The sequence below is a fragment of the Triturus cristatus genome, chromosome 3_2, assembly GCF_964204655.1.
Source record: "Triturus cristatus chromosome 3_2, aTriCri1.1, whole genome shotgun sequence".
Taxonomy (NCBI): Eukaryota; Metazoa; Chordata; class Amphibia; order Caudata; family Salamandridae; genus Triturus; species Triturus cristatus.
In genome coordinates, this window is record NC_140584.1 from 87751426 (window position 1) to 87765747 (window position 14322).

At 40.9% G+C, this 14322-nt stretch overlaps 1 protein-coding gene and 1 long non-coding RNA gene across 9 annotated transcripts in view; one reads left to right on the forward strand and one right to left on the reverse strand.

The window, feature by feature from the left end:
* LOC146856852 (uncharacterized) overlaps positions 1-10747 on the forward strand; it is a 34161-nt gene extending 23414 nt beyond the window's left edge. Inside the window, exon 3 of the long non-coding RNA XR_014979508.1 lies at positions 10639-10747. This is a non-coding gene — a long non-coding RNA (uncharacterized LOC146856852). The remainder of the gene's footprint in view (positions 1-10638) is intronic.
* The window catches only part of KALRN (kalirin RhoGEF kinase), a 1569312-nt gene that overhangs the window by 1469421 nt on the left and 85569 nt on the right, over positions 1-14322 (reverse strand). The window lies entirely within an intron of this gene.

Consider the following 14322-nt stretch of genomic DNA (forward strand, 5'->3'; position numbering starts at 1 on the left):
CAGTTAAGCAAATCCCAGGTCAGAGCTAAAAAACACAACTCTGGAAGCATGTTAAGTAGTATTTAATAGCAGCAGTGCAGCGAAAGACAAGATCATGCAGACAGAGCTGCCTGTGGAGGCTTTAAGTAATCGTGACAGCGTGTACACGCTCGACAGCTTTCGGATGTAGCCTTACGGCTAGAGCGGTCGACGTCGAAGCTGGGGAACCGGGTCCGAGTCTCAGCAACGACGCTCAACATCCTGTGATTCTGGGCAAATTACTTAATCTCCCAGTGCCTAACAAAAATGAACGTGTCCTTGTGTAACGAAACTGGTGTCAAAAGTGTACTAGCAGGCCTTCCAGTCCATGATGTCAGAGTGGGGAATGATAAAGGACAGTAGAGAATAAATACTATATTGGTGTTACAGATGAACCATTGCACCAGCTTAGGAAAAAAATGAGACAATGTTACAGAATAGGGAAAACATAAATAGGAATTAATGCGACCATATTCGAGTGAGGTCCATTTTTCAAGAATGAAACATTCTGTAGCAGTTGAGAGTTTTTCTATACTTTAGTTCCTATGGCAGGGTTTCCGAATGTTTGTGGTGAGTGAATACGAAATCTGTTCATACAGAAGACCAAGAGAAGAGCCCGGTTATCTCCGCTTCGGTGGTGGCAGGGAAGCACTTGGTAGAGAATGCTCTTCTGGAGAGATGTACAATTGGGTTCTATTGACTAGGTCATTTTCAACTTAAAAAAAAAAAGCATTTCCCACTTGAGACCATCCAATATTTCACCTCCTACCCATCCTTTTGAATGCCCTTGTAGTTGCTGTAAGTACTCTTGAGACGGTAGGGATCCACGCATCCACCTCCAAACAAAGTAGAATTTTCCAGAAAGTTCCTTGAAGGGTTCTTCAAACTCCCTCGTTCCTTCCAATCTCATTAACATTGGAGAGTCACTCCTATTTATCATCCGATATCCTTCTGTTGCCTTCTTCCTAATGATATTGTCATGTAGGTTACACATCAAGCACCGTCACAGATGTTCTACACAAGCCTTACAACATTCAATATTTCATGCTAAAAAGAACTAATGAAAACAAAGAAGTCAAGGCTGAGGAGGTTTGTACCTAAACCTATATATAGCAAAGGTTCTCAAGAATAGAAGGCTAGCAAATTCTCAAAGGTACTAACAATATAAGGATGCTGCTGACAAAATCATCTTTCTTTGAAGTACCAGCATTTTTTCCTCACATGCACAAAATCAATGTATGAAACTTGGAAAGCAGACAACTTCCCTTGTGCTGCTGAGGCAAAACGGTGAAACCTGGGAAAGACTGAAAAAAAGCTTCTGCCCGATAGGAGTTCAACCTTGTCTGAAACTTCATCACTATTCTTATCTGACCTGAGGCCGCAACAATTTTTTTGACTGCTCCATGGGATGTTTTTGAACGAAACCGCTATGGTTATAGGAAATGCCAGTTTTCTTAGGGGTTTTGCAAACTAGATAGTTACAAGCATGCTTCAGGCTGGGGTGATTGACACGGGTCTATGAAAGCCCAACTACATGCCATATATTTCTGAGAGAACTATTCACACAGATGTGATGGGGTGAAAGATTAAGTCTAAGTGGAACTCTAACACAATGCTCTTTTCATTGGCCACGCTGGACTCCCAGTGACCACGAACAATGCACACTATATTCACAGCTCTCAATGGTCTACGGCGGTGGCTGTTCCACGCTGACCCTGATAATTTTACAACCTGTACATGAACTCTGATGGAACGTTAGAACTATGTACATGGAATTCACATTTCTATTTTGCCATTAAACATATTTATGAGTTACTGGTGCTTGAGGGTAAATGAAAAGGCACCTTATAACCTTCAGCACGGTTAGTGGATGGAGTCCTAGATGAAACATTGCCTCCATAGATCGGCATAAACAGTACACACCACTTTTACAGCTGAGCACACAAACAGCACTGTGTGTAAGAACACACATTTCTTTACGGTGTGTGTAATCATAATGTTCACCAGCAGAGGAGGATGGCTAGTATTAGAAACTGAGGGCGCCACTGAGTAACCAAACTCGTTGGGGTTCGGATACAGAGCAGGCTTTTCTGCCCCTGGGCCTCAGTGAGCTTGTATAAATAGTATCTTATCTGGATGATTCTGTAAGAAGAAATGGTGGCTTGTGCGATTCTTCAAAGTTCTAACATCCATTTTTTTGCTGCTTAGGGCCAAAGCTTAGGCACAGCCCTAAATTGTCAGAAAGGAAATGTATAGACTTCTAAAAATTGAACATATTCCAAATGTGTAGCCATCAATGCGAATTATTTTCTCACCCTTCAACTAACTCTTTTTCTGCTATTCTTTGAAAAAGATAGATGAAACATCTCCCATCATATTGCACTACATCAATCTATAGATTACCAAAGAAGACCACTGATAACAAGTACTCAACGTTACTAAAAGAAACACCGAAAATGCAGAGGAAAGGTTTTCAGGTCAGATCACAGACTTAAAAATCGAGAAAATAGAGGTCTGAAATAAAAAAAAAAACCTTCCAATGCCCAATTGCTGCGGTGTCCAACGCAGGTCTAGGGCGTCCAGATCCATGCCATCTTTTCCGATTTTCTGTATAATAACTGTACAGAAAATGAAACTGGATTACTTAGTCCAGCATTGCACCAGGCGCTGTCAAGTTCTTATGACATCACTGGCAGAGGTGACCATAAAGGTGCAGTCCACCAGCTCTGGTGAGACGAGTATCACAAGTGTCACTGAAACACTGGACTAAAACAATTCACCATTGTTTCTCACTCTAAAACATTATACAACTAAAACGTGCAGAACTATTATTTTCACCGCACATTTTTCCATTTTCAGCCCAATCCCTGATAACCATGAATCTGACCATTGCAATTATCTCTACAACTCTGCTAGAAGGCTCTTTTCTATTTTCAATCTTCCAAATCCCTAACTGCTCATCCGTTCAATTAATGTCCTAATACCTTTGCACGACAAGGGTCAAAATACTGCCGACAATCCGAAGTGGATTAATAAAACTACCAGTCTTTGCCACCATTTCAAATTAGTGACTGGGGCTTTGATCGTCTCCATCAACAGCCTTACCACTTGCACGTATTTTCTTTTATAAACTGTGCGAACTTTAACTCATTTTGTACCACTGAGTACTGCACAGCCATATAAAGTATCTATTTGTTAAAGGGCATCAATATAATTCCAGCACTGACCATCTCACGAATAACAATAGGAAACGAGCATTGGCATAGCCAATAGGTCTCGCTTTTGGGACCTTATAAGTGTTCAGCCATGCAACAGTTGCATAACTAAATTCTTATAAGGTCCCAAAAGCGAGACCTATTGGCTATGCCAATGCTTGTTTCTTGTGGGAGGGGAAGAAGCAACACAGTAAAGGCAGGGTGTGGGGGAGAAGCAGCAACACAGGCAAGAGGGAATGGGAGCAGGAAAGAGGCAACATGGAGGGTGGGGGCGGGGTGGTGAATAAGCTTCACAGACAATGTAGGTGGAAGGGGAAAAAGCAACACGACCAATAAACACAAATGCTGACAACACAGACCCATATATGCAACATAAATGGAAACATTATGAACTGAAGATAGTGCTGCAGGTGGGGTACTCCAGGGAGAAGTGAGGTAGCTGTGAGCAGCCGAAGCCATAAAAGAATGCTGAATATGTTCTGGCCACAGGAAATGGGAGACAAGCGAGAACCAGCAAACAGTGGATGGAGAGAAGCCACTGGGAACACGAGGCAACAGCATCTGCAGCCGCCAACAGTGGGAAGCAGGAATGTGCAGCAATCCCAGGCAATAGAAGACTGCTGATGGCTGGAACCATGAGTCAGCAACGGCCAGTAATGCAAAAGAGGAGGGCTTCAGAGGGGCAAACTGAGGGGGAACAGGATTCTAAAGGAGTGGGAGGGGAAAGAAGCCATAGTAAGAAGGGTGGGAGAGTGACAGACACAAAAATGAATAGTACCTCAAGCACAGCGAGACCAAACAGCAGAAGGGCAGCAATCAAGCTGGAGCAATCAGTACTTGGTCCATGCTCCAGCTGAAGGAAGATAAAGTGAAGCCAGCATACACTGGCCAATTAGAAGCTAGCAAACAAGAATGACAATGCAGCCAACAAATGGTAAGCGATGAGTGGGCTGCAAGCCTCTTGTTTTATACAATATCGCTTACAAGCGAGAGCGCATGCGCTATTGCTGGCAAGTCCAAAAAAATCTTTTGCCACATGCCTGTGACTCAAAAGATGAGAGAAAGTTAATATAAGCATAACCTTCATCTTGAATATATTCTGCAAAAAGAAAATCCTTTAGTAGCAAAGAGGCTGGTGAGTGCATATTTCAGCCTCATTCCTCGAGTGGGCTCAGGAATGATTCATTTTTATTTACAAAAAACACTTAACACCCAAGTATAGTTGAATGGATGGTCGAAATACATATTACTTCAGGCTTTGGGGCAGGAACATCATTAAGCACTTAAAAGCGCATTACCAATAGAAAGATATAATATATGTGTGTTAAAGTGACGTCTGCTTTGAGAAAAAAAATCTTGCCTGGGTACGAGGTGATTTACTTTGGCCAGTGGTTCAACCTGTGTTCTGATTCAAATGAAGCCATCTATCTGGCTAGCACAGCAAGCAAACATTTTGAAAAACTGCAGAAAAAATAACAACGGAAAATTAAACAAACTGAAAATTTAAGGCCGAAGGTGATTCCCACGAGTTAACTTGTCAGGAGCGGGGGAAAATGACACCGCCTCGAGTATCTACAAGCATTCGGTGACTCACACCTTTTGGCAAGCTACAACAAGAAAATGAATCTCGACCCCACACTGGTCAAACAATACCATATCAGCATTAGCCAGAAAATCCCGGATCGCCTAAAGAGGTGTTCATTTGAAGGGAAGATGGTCAGAAAGCATTCATAACCGAGTCAAATTTACCTGAACCAAGCCAAGTTTGATTATCACTGAACTATTCAGAGCCGAAGCAGTCACGTTACTCGCATAAGCAAAGCTATCCACACAGATACCAACCAGCTTATGCAGGCACAACAGAAAACTGCACACCAATCACGAATACTTTTATACAGATGGAACTCTGCCAAACAAATGAAACTGTTTGCTGCTTTGCAGGTTAAATCCCCTTATCCGAGTGGCATACAAGCCTACAACATAATAGACAAGCATTGGCCACGAAAGTCATCGCGATCACGATCGCTGTGAAAGCGAAAGTGATCACGATGACGCGCTAAAGCAGCGGGGGGAGGGGCATGGGGCTGAAGGCTGGCGCAGGAAAGGCAGATGGCTGGACGAGAAGGGAGGGGGGAATGCGGGAGCAGCTTTGAACGCCATCGTGCACTGAAGCTTGTAGCCAGCACAAAAATGTGGGTAGCACTTTCTAAACCCACCTACTAAATGTCTCGCCAGCCAGCGCATGCGCTGGCTCAGGCGAGACCTAAAAATGCTTCAATGACACTTCTGGCCACTCAAAATAAATTATAATTTCCTTTATAAATATAAATGCTAACGTTTGTATGAGTGTTACAGAGTGAACCGCTGTTACTACGCAACATATAGACCCGGGTTCAATATTAGTTTACAGGGTGCAGAAGCCTTTTATCCTTCGCTGCAGGTTGCCAGAGAAGAATTTACTTTTTTGCTATTGCTCACAACCTGTAATGATATAAAGTAATTTTGTGCCATGAACGTTCTTACCGAATTTCAATGGCTGTTGAAGGGACTGGTGGTATGGTACGATGTGTTTAAAATAGCTAAGTCGAGCCACAGGATAAAGGGATTCTGAAAGAAATTGACTCCAGGAAGAGTTTAAGTATCAAGCTGTGAAGAACTGAAGACCAGCTGAACTCTCCATCCAGACGAGGTCAAGGACAGGACAGGTTCAGACACATGTTCCTGACATGATGAAAAGTCGACTGACACATGGACATTACAGATGTCATATTTGATGTTGATGAGAAAGGTCAAAAATAAACATGGTCCATTCCTAAATGCTCAGTATCTCCACTGCCCCAGGCAGAGTCCAGATTTATGTGACAAGTGGCTTCACATGCTTGGTAAAGTCTATATAAATGAAGGGCAATGATTTAGAACACATACTATGAATATTTGCTGAGATGCCTACAGTCGGGACAACTGACGGTATACGCCAATATAGGACCACGTTTTTGTGATTCGAATGGTTAAATTATGTGGTACAGAAAAGCCTTATTATGTGACGTATACCGTCCAAACAAATGCAAAGTAAGCTAAATGTCCGCTGCTGGTCGTATCAGAGCATATTTTTTTTATTCTACTTTCTATGACACAGCCATCACTAGCCAAGTCTTTATTTTTACTGCGCGTGGGGGGCAGCAACAAGGAGGGAGGGCGTATGGGGCAACAACAATGGAGAGTGTGGGGGAAAAGTACTATGACAAGGCCAGCGCTGGCAGTGTCATAGCGCTTTGTCCATTGTGGCATGGAGGCATGAGGCAGCACGGAGGGAAGAGGGCTGAAGGACAGGAGGGACAGTTACAGCATAAACAGCAGGTGGATAAAGTGGGACAGCAACAACACCAACAGCGGATGGGGTAGGAGAGCGACGGGAGGGAGAGCAACAACGGATGAAACGGGTGCAAGGCAAGCAACAACATGGATAGAGGGTGGGGCAAGCAACAACAAAACCGGGGGTCAAGTGACAGAGGGGGAAACTACATGGGGGGAGAAAAGTGGGAGGCAGAAGGAGACACGGACGACATGTACATGAGGGAGACTGCTGGAAAGACACGCGATTTAGTAAAGTGCTTTGTAAAAAGTAGTGCACGATTAAGGAAGCAGTGGAAGGACAAGTAATTGGGGCGTGTTCTAGGGGGAGGGAGAATCACGAAGCAGAAGTGAATGCCAGGCATGCCAGCTTATGGAAAGCAAGCAAATGAGAGTGACAGTGAAGCCAATCAATGGTAGGGAAGGGGCAGCCTGGAGGCCCTCCTGTAAGTAAACAAAAGGTTTTGCAAGCAACCCAGCATGCACCGTCTTGGGCACGACTCAAGGCCAGCACACGTCCTTGTATGTGATTTTTTTCACTAAAAGGCACTTCAACAGGGAAGATATTCAATCTTACAAAACAAATGCAATATATCTGGGGGTCCTCTGAGATGATTGCTCTCTTTTAAAGCAGGTGTTCCGATAACATTTTAAGTCGAGGTAAATAAGAATCATCTACAATAGCGAACCTAGACATACAAAGAGCTTATAACACAGTAATCTGATATTTGGTGTTTCATACATAAATGAAGGTGTCTATACATTTAACATATTCTAACTCACTTCTGTGCCTCACTCAAATGGTTAACAGGATTTTATAAAATAAATCAATCATTCATACAACCGGTTTACACGTATCATGTTGTTGCCGATGATGAAAAAAGATTAAGGCATGACGCGCGAGGCGCTGACTCCGCTGTCGGTATTGCGACAGAAATGGGAGGGGGACTTAGGCGAGGAGATCCCTGAGAAGGTTTGGGTCGAACTGGTTGAGCGAGCGTGGAAAAGCACTAGGAATGCCCGGTTCAAGCTGGTGCATTTTTTTTTTATATTACACAGAGCTTACCTCACCCAGGGCAAGATAAATACATACTTCGGTACACACACAGCCCTATGCCCACATTGTAACACGGAGGATGCGGATTTCCACCACATGATGTGGGCTTGCCCCCAGCTTGGGACGAGCGAGAGATACCGAGCGAGAAATAGAACTCGCTATAGGCCCTTGTTTGCTGCACTGGTTCCCCCACACATCTAAAAACAAGATCACTAGTAAATTTCTTGATTTGGGTCTAATATTGGCCAAAAGAAATATCACAATACACTGGAAATCCAAGCGAGGCCCCAGGATTCAGAGGTGGAAAGTTGATTTCCTTAAGTGGGCGGAATGAGAGGGCATTATTAGACCAACTTGCTAGTCGCGCGAAAAGAGAAAAAGCATTGGAGGCTGCGAGGGCTTGGGAGGCATTGGTGGTCTTATTGAAGGCCCCGGACGCTGATCTGGATGTAGACTCCACGGATGGAGACCTAGCTGTTCCACCCTGATGACTGTATTTTACCGTAACTGGCTCACTATGTTTCCTGCATACCTGATTGTAAATATCCTTGAGGCTGCAGAACTTTCTGGTCTACATCGTATAATATGTGCATTGTGGACTGTTGTATTGCACCCTGATGTTAGTGTAAACTTTTGTTTGGTTTGACAGGCCGGGGAGGGGTAAGGGATGGGGGGCGGGTTGTATGTTTGCTCTTTTTTTTTTCTCCTTGATTTGTCTAATTTCTTACCGGGCGCGGCTCAGGAACCACTTGTATGTTGATTATTGCTAGCTGGCCGCTCCCACTAGGTTTAATTTTCAGCAGCCTAGGTGCATACCGGGGCTATTACTTTGAGGGATGGTACATAAGATCTGTAGGATTTGGACAAGCGCTTTGTATTTGGGAGAAACCAGAGCCTGCTATTGATTAGATGCGTCCCTGTTAGACCTGGTATCTTGATTATGTTTGTTTGGAATTAATAAAAATATATATATTTTTTTTCTAAATGAAAAAAGATAAAGGCATTTCCATAAAAGAAACAAGCACCTTACTTGGAAAATGAACACATAGCTCTCAAGCTTCTCGGGTCAATCCATGTGTAGCTCATCCCGTTCAATGTTTTGCCTTCCGGGGCTTGTAGTCTGTTTTTATTCCATTATAAAGTCAGTCTACGAATGCAAATAATAAACCTACACCGGCAACCTATGCACACGTGGGCCTGGGAGCGCGGATCCATTAAGAAAAAAACTAACACTATCTTGTAAGAGACCCCCATCTCTTCAAACTCTAAATATAGCAAACAAAAATTTAATCGGGGAAGAAAACTTCATCAGAGTATTCAGAACTGCTATGCACTGTACAAACAGCATTTTTGATTTACTTCCGGTGAGTTTGAGCAACAACTTTTTACTTTACTAAAATTGGTGCATTGTGCAACAATTAATTATTAAACCTAAGGAATTTTCTTTGGCAGCAAAGTCGCATAACGACTACTCCGTGCAGAGAAACTTCAAGCATATGGCAAAAAACTAAATGGAAAAAAAATCAAATATAAGGTACAGTACAAACTGGAAAACCTCAAGATCATCCGCACATTACATACACTTGTCAGTCGAAGTCAACCAAGGGCCAGTAATTGAGAGCTCTCAGTAGGGTGACAAACTCCCTCCAGGTCACTAAGGACACTTACCAGTTCATGACTTTTGAGTGACAACCTAATAGGCAATCTAGGTGCTGTAGTCCTGCTTTGATTTAATTGAACTAATTAAAATATTATCCCTGAAATCAATGATCTATAAGTGAAAAGATCAGTACGGGAGACGGTGTTTAATGATAAGGAAAGGTGATCGTGCTAGCCGTTAAGTCTGAAAATGTTCACTACACAAAGCTTTGATGTATCCAAGCATAGCCATAACTGGCCAGTTGGAAGAGGTCTTTGCAGGCCAATGACAGGCATTTCTTAAAGATGTTGAGCACTGGTAAATTACAATAGTAGCCTATCATGTTTTTTGATTGGATCACTGACGGAATATCCGAATGAAAAATATTGTGTGGACAGAATATTGTGTCAAAAATATAAAAGGCCAAAACATTGAGAAGGTAAGTACAAATGGATAAGTATAGGTTTATTATTCTTAACTCCATATCTAAGTACCTTGAAGATGTGTGTGTGTGTATGTATATATATATATATATTTTTTTTTTAATTTTAAGGTACATATATGTTGAGTGTTGTATAGTAAAACTTTATTTACCTATAGAAACTTACCTTCACAATATTTTGTCTTTGAAATTCTTGACACAATCTTTTGTCTCACGATATTTTTGGTTCCGATATTCTGTGTAAACACTGGTTTGATTTGCTAAAGCGAAAATGTGGGCATTCTTCTGTGAAAATTTGCAGACCAACAACTTAGGTTGTACCATAACTCTAGGGGGAGAATGCCTAAGTGATAAAGATTGGGGGCGAGATGATCATAAAATCTGTTTTAGAGCAATTCAGGAAATCTAGCCCAGGCACACTTAAGGACTCTTACAACACAAACTAATAAACTATGTCTAACTGCAAGCCGTTTTGGATCCATCATTTCACTTTCAATTATCCTTTATCTACTCTTAGCGTCAAGTGTCTGTATTTGATCGCTTTCAATTTACTAGAGCCATTATTTTTTTCCCTTTTAAGTAACTTCAGCTAACACTCATCATCAGGAATCTCCAAAGTCCAATGAATCTGTGTATTTTTTGTTTGGCAACCTATGGCCTTTTGTATTATATAAATGTGGATCTTTTTGTTTCACAATGGAGATGTTTAGTTAATATAATATCCTCTGTGATGATATATATGTGTATGTAATGTGAACATGTAGTATGTAATATGTTATGTCTTGGGCTTGTTGATGTACTTTGTATTTTTCATTTGTACTTTTTATCTGTGTATTTTTTATTTGTATATTTATGTCAATGTACTTATTTATGTCGATGTACTTATTTGTATATTTATATGTTTGTGTTTAAACAGCCCTGAAGAAGTCCGCCTCAAGGACGAAATGCGTCGGCTGTGCTGTTAAGAACAACCACATTTATGGCTCTGTTCTTTTTAAAATGAAAGAAAGATTCATTATATGTTTGGAATAAAAAGGAACTGTTTTTTGAAGAACTCTGATGTGGGAAATGAATTTTATATTTTTCTTTTCTTACCTACTCTTTAACATGTGGTGCATCTGTGCTTTTGTCTCCAATGAATAGTTGTACATGCTTCCGCTCAGGCTAAGGTTGTTATTGACAGGTCATGCAAAAAGATGAGCAGTGTCCACATCCAAAGAAGCCTTTGTAGAGTGACATTGCAAACATTATTGAGAAGATCCTAGTGGGATGAAGCTATTCCAATAGGAACTTATATTCCTTACGCACATTATCTGTTACAGTGGCTCCATGTCCAGTTTTACAGTCAAGATCATCTCTTCTCACTTTAGCTACAGAGAACTCTGCAAATCACCTAAAAATTAGCTACTGGGAACATTGCAGGCGTCCAAAAAAGTCTGAAATGTAGAGAGGCAAGGCGCATGTTCTAAAAGTTGACTCGATAAAACATATTTGCCAATAAACAATTCATTGTCTTGCCATCTTTATTCAGTACATGAAAACCAAAAACCCAAACAAACGAGACCACAGAAGCAGCACGTACCATCTCTGTGGGAAAGAGAGCAGGAGACCTCTATTTATAGAAATGTATTTTCAGACATCCATGACTTTGCTTCAAAAGACGTGGCTATCATAAAACTCCTCCAGTAACTATCTGCTGAGGTAATTTGCTGAAACGATAATGTATGCCGAAAAATCTCTTGCAGGAAAGATCTGAAAAATGTACTGCATGATAGCAGAACTGAGAAATTAAGACCTCGTTTTTGCTATCACACTCTCCATTCCAGTAACCTATATAAATTCTTTGGTTATTTACCTCGGATAGAAAATCCTTTAGTTATAAAAGTTCAAGTCTTGGAGGTCCTCACCATAATCATTTAAAAGGCAGCGAGAGCTTAAACCGACTGACATATTGGGGCTTCACATTTTTGGCTAATGAATAACTAGACATCGTCAAGACTATGGAATAAGAAAGATTTTAGAACCAGGAACAAAGATGACAAATTCTGAAATACGGATCTCCAAAGAAGGATCTAATGTTTCAATTAAGTCCTTTGTTGACTTTATGCATGATGGCCAGAAAAATGCAAAAACATTCTATAACAGATATGAAGTTCAAGCCTGCATTATGCATAAATTGTTGTAGTTTGGTATACTGAGTAGGGAATATTGCATATTATTTCAAGCTAAAATATTGAGGCCAAAAATATTGAAAGGTGCATATAGGAAAATTTAGATTGGCTATTCTTAACTCCGGATCCATACATGTTAAAGATGTATTTACATCTATCTTTAAGATGCATAGATGTAGAGTTATGAATAGAAAATGTATACATACTGTTCAATTTTTTTGCCCTCAGTATTTTGGCTAGACTATTAAGATGCTGTGATAGTCCCTACTCGGTATTCGAGACAAACACCTGCTTTTTCAAAAAATATTTTTTGTATTGATTTTAGAGAGTGCAATGCACAACAGTTAACAGAAGAGAATTGGTACATATATTAATGCAATATAATACATGTTGGGCATTGTGTGTCAAAGTGCATACTTAATTAAATTGCCAGGATGCATTATAAGCATTATAATGATGGCAGGAACATTTTGCAAGTTGGAAGAATTACGGTAGGATAAAGCAAGTGGACTCCTGCTGTGCAGAGGACAAAGAGAAGGAGGGTAAGAGGAAAGGCTGGGAGAGTGAGAAGGGGTAAAAAGAACAACAATCCAACAACTTGATGGCTCTTCAATCCGAGTTGTGTAGATTTTGACGTACTAAAGCCGTTCATGTTCATATCACAAATGTACCAGTGAATAGTATCACAAGACAATACGAGGGTGTGTCCTTGCCGATTGGGTCGCAGGTGTCCTATAGGGAGAGAGGCAGAAGGCAATGAGGGGAAACTGGTGGGATGTTCTCGGAAGAGCGGCTGCGTGTGGGGAGGAAGGGGGTCCTGGAGGGGGATGCATTTTTTTTTTACATGGAGCTTATTTACTCTCAAAATTCTTGGAATGGAACCATTTGATTTCCAATAGATATATACACAATAAATCTCCCACACGACCTTTTGTCTGTGCCAAGAGTGCTAGTATTATCTTATGTTTGACATTGTCTTATTTCTTCTACTGATTTTATTCACAGTCCCTTTGTGTGAATCGCGATTCCTGCTGGGGTATTTCGGTGTCACATGACCACTTTGCATTTGCCATCAGGTCCCTGTGTTCTGTGTCTCTCAGTCCTCTTCACCCGGAAAGCAACTGAGGACTGAGAGAGACAGAACACGGGGACCGTGTCAAAAATCAGTAGAAGAAATAAGACAATGTCAAACATAAGATAATACTAGCACTCTTGGCACAGACCAAAGCCTGACCCACTGACAAAATCTTTGCCGAGCTCGGGGAACATACATAAATAAACCCCAGCATTAAAGCACAGAAATTGAGCTCTACAGTAAAGAGACGGGGTCAAAAAACCCTACCCCCATAAAATAAATAAGAATCACAGAAATGAAGCACTAATTTAAGGACAATACTCCTGGACTATCACTGACAAACGGATTTTAGACTAGTAGGAAATCCGGATGAATTAAATTGGTTTCCCCATCGCACCTCTGCCATTTAGTATGTGATTAAAAATTGGATGGTCCTGAGGAAGGTGGACATAAATCAGTCAAATCCACCGAAACATACGTTGGCTAGATATATTCCTGGTTGGCGGCAACACCACGGATAGCTGAAAAGGATCCCTACTATGTGTTCTATTAGCACGTCTATTCAAGCTGGGAAGTGAATGAGGTTTTGAATGTGTGTATGTATGCCTGGTTCTGGTGAGGAGGACATGGAACGAGAGGTGTGGTATGATGTGATAAGTTTTTCCTTCCTCTTGATGGGGATATGAAAAGTTATTACTATTTGTTGGGAGCTGATTTGCATGTATTGTATTCCACAACATAGGAGTATAGCTTCCATGTCTGTTACTATATATGTATTTTTTACTAAAAAATGTATTTTCAAAATTATTCCCCAAAAAATGTCATGTTGGTTGTATATTTATAAATAATCAATGAAGTAAATAATATTGTTCTATTTACAAAAAAGTATATTTTGAATAAAATGATGACATGAAATTTTGTAGCATGTTTTGATCCATTTAGAAAGGGTTGCCCAAAAGAGCTGTGTAAAGCCGTAACAATTTCTTGTGTATATATTTATTGCTTTTTCCCCCTCCTCCCAGACCTTAAAAGCATCTATAGGGGGCACCTCTCTCTAGTTAAACCATTTGATTTCCAAAAAATACGATATGACTTACACTTGCAAAAAGGTAACAAACTGTGGAAGTTCTAAGCCAATAAAATATGATGCAATTTTTCTTTGGAAGCAAGAAGCAACATTGTATTGAGACAGATATTCCATTAATTGTTTTTGTTTCAGCCCACTCACTTGTTACCACTTCTAAATATCTACTTATTACAATCTTGTAAGCCATGGTTATCACTTTTGCTGCCACTGCATCTATTTCTGCTTTTCTACTTGGCTGCATGGTGTAAGCTCTCAGCTACTGGGCCA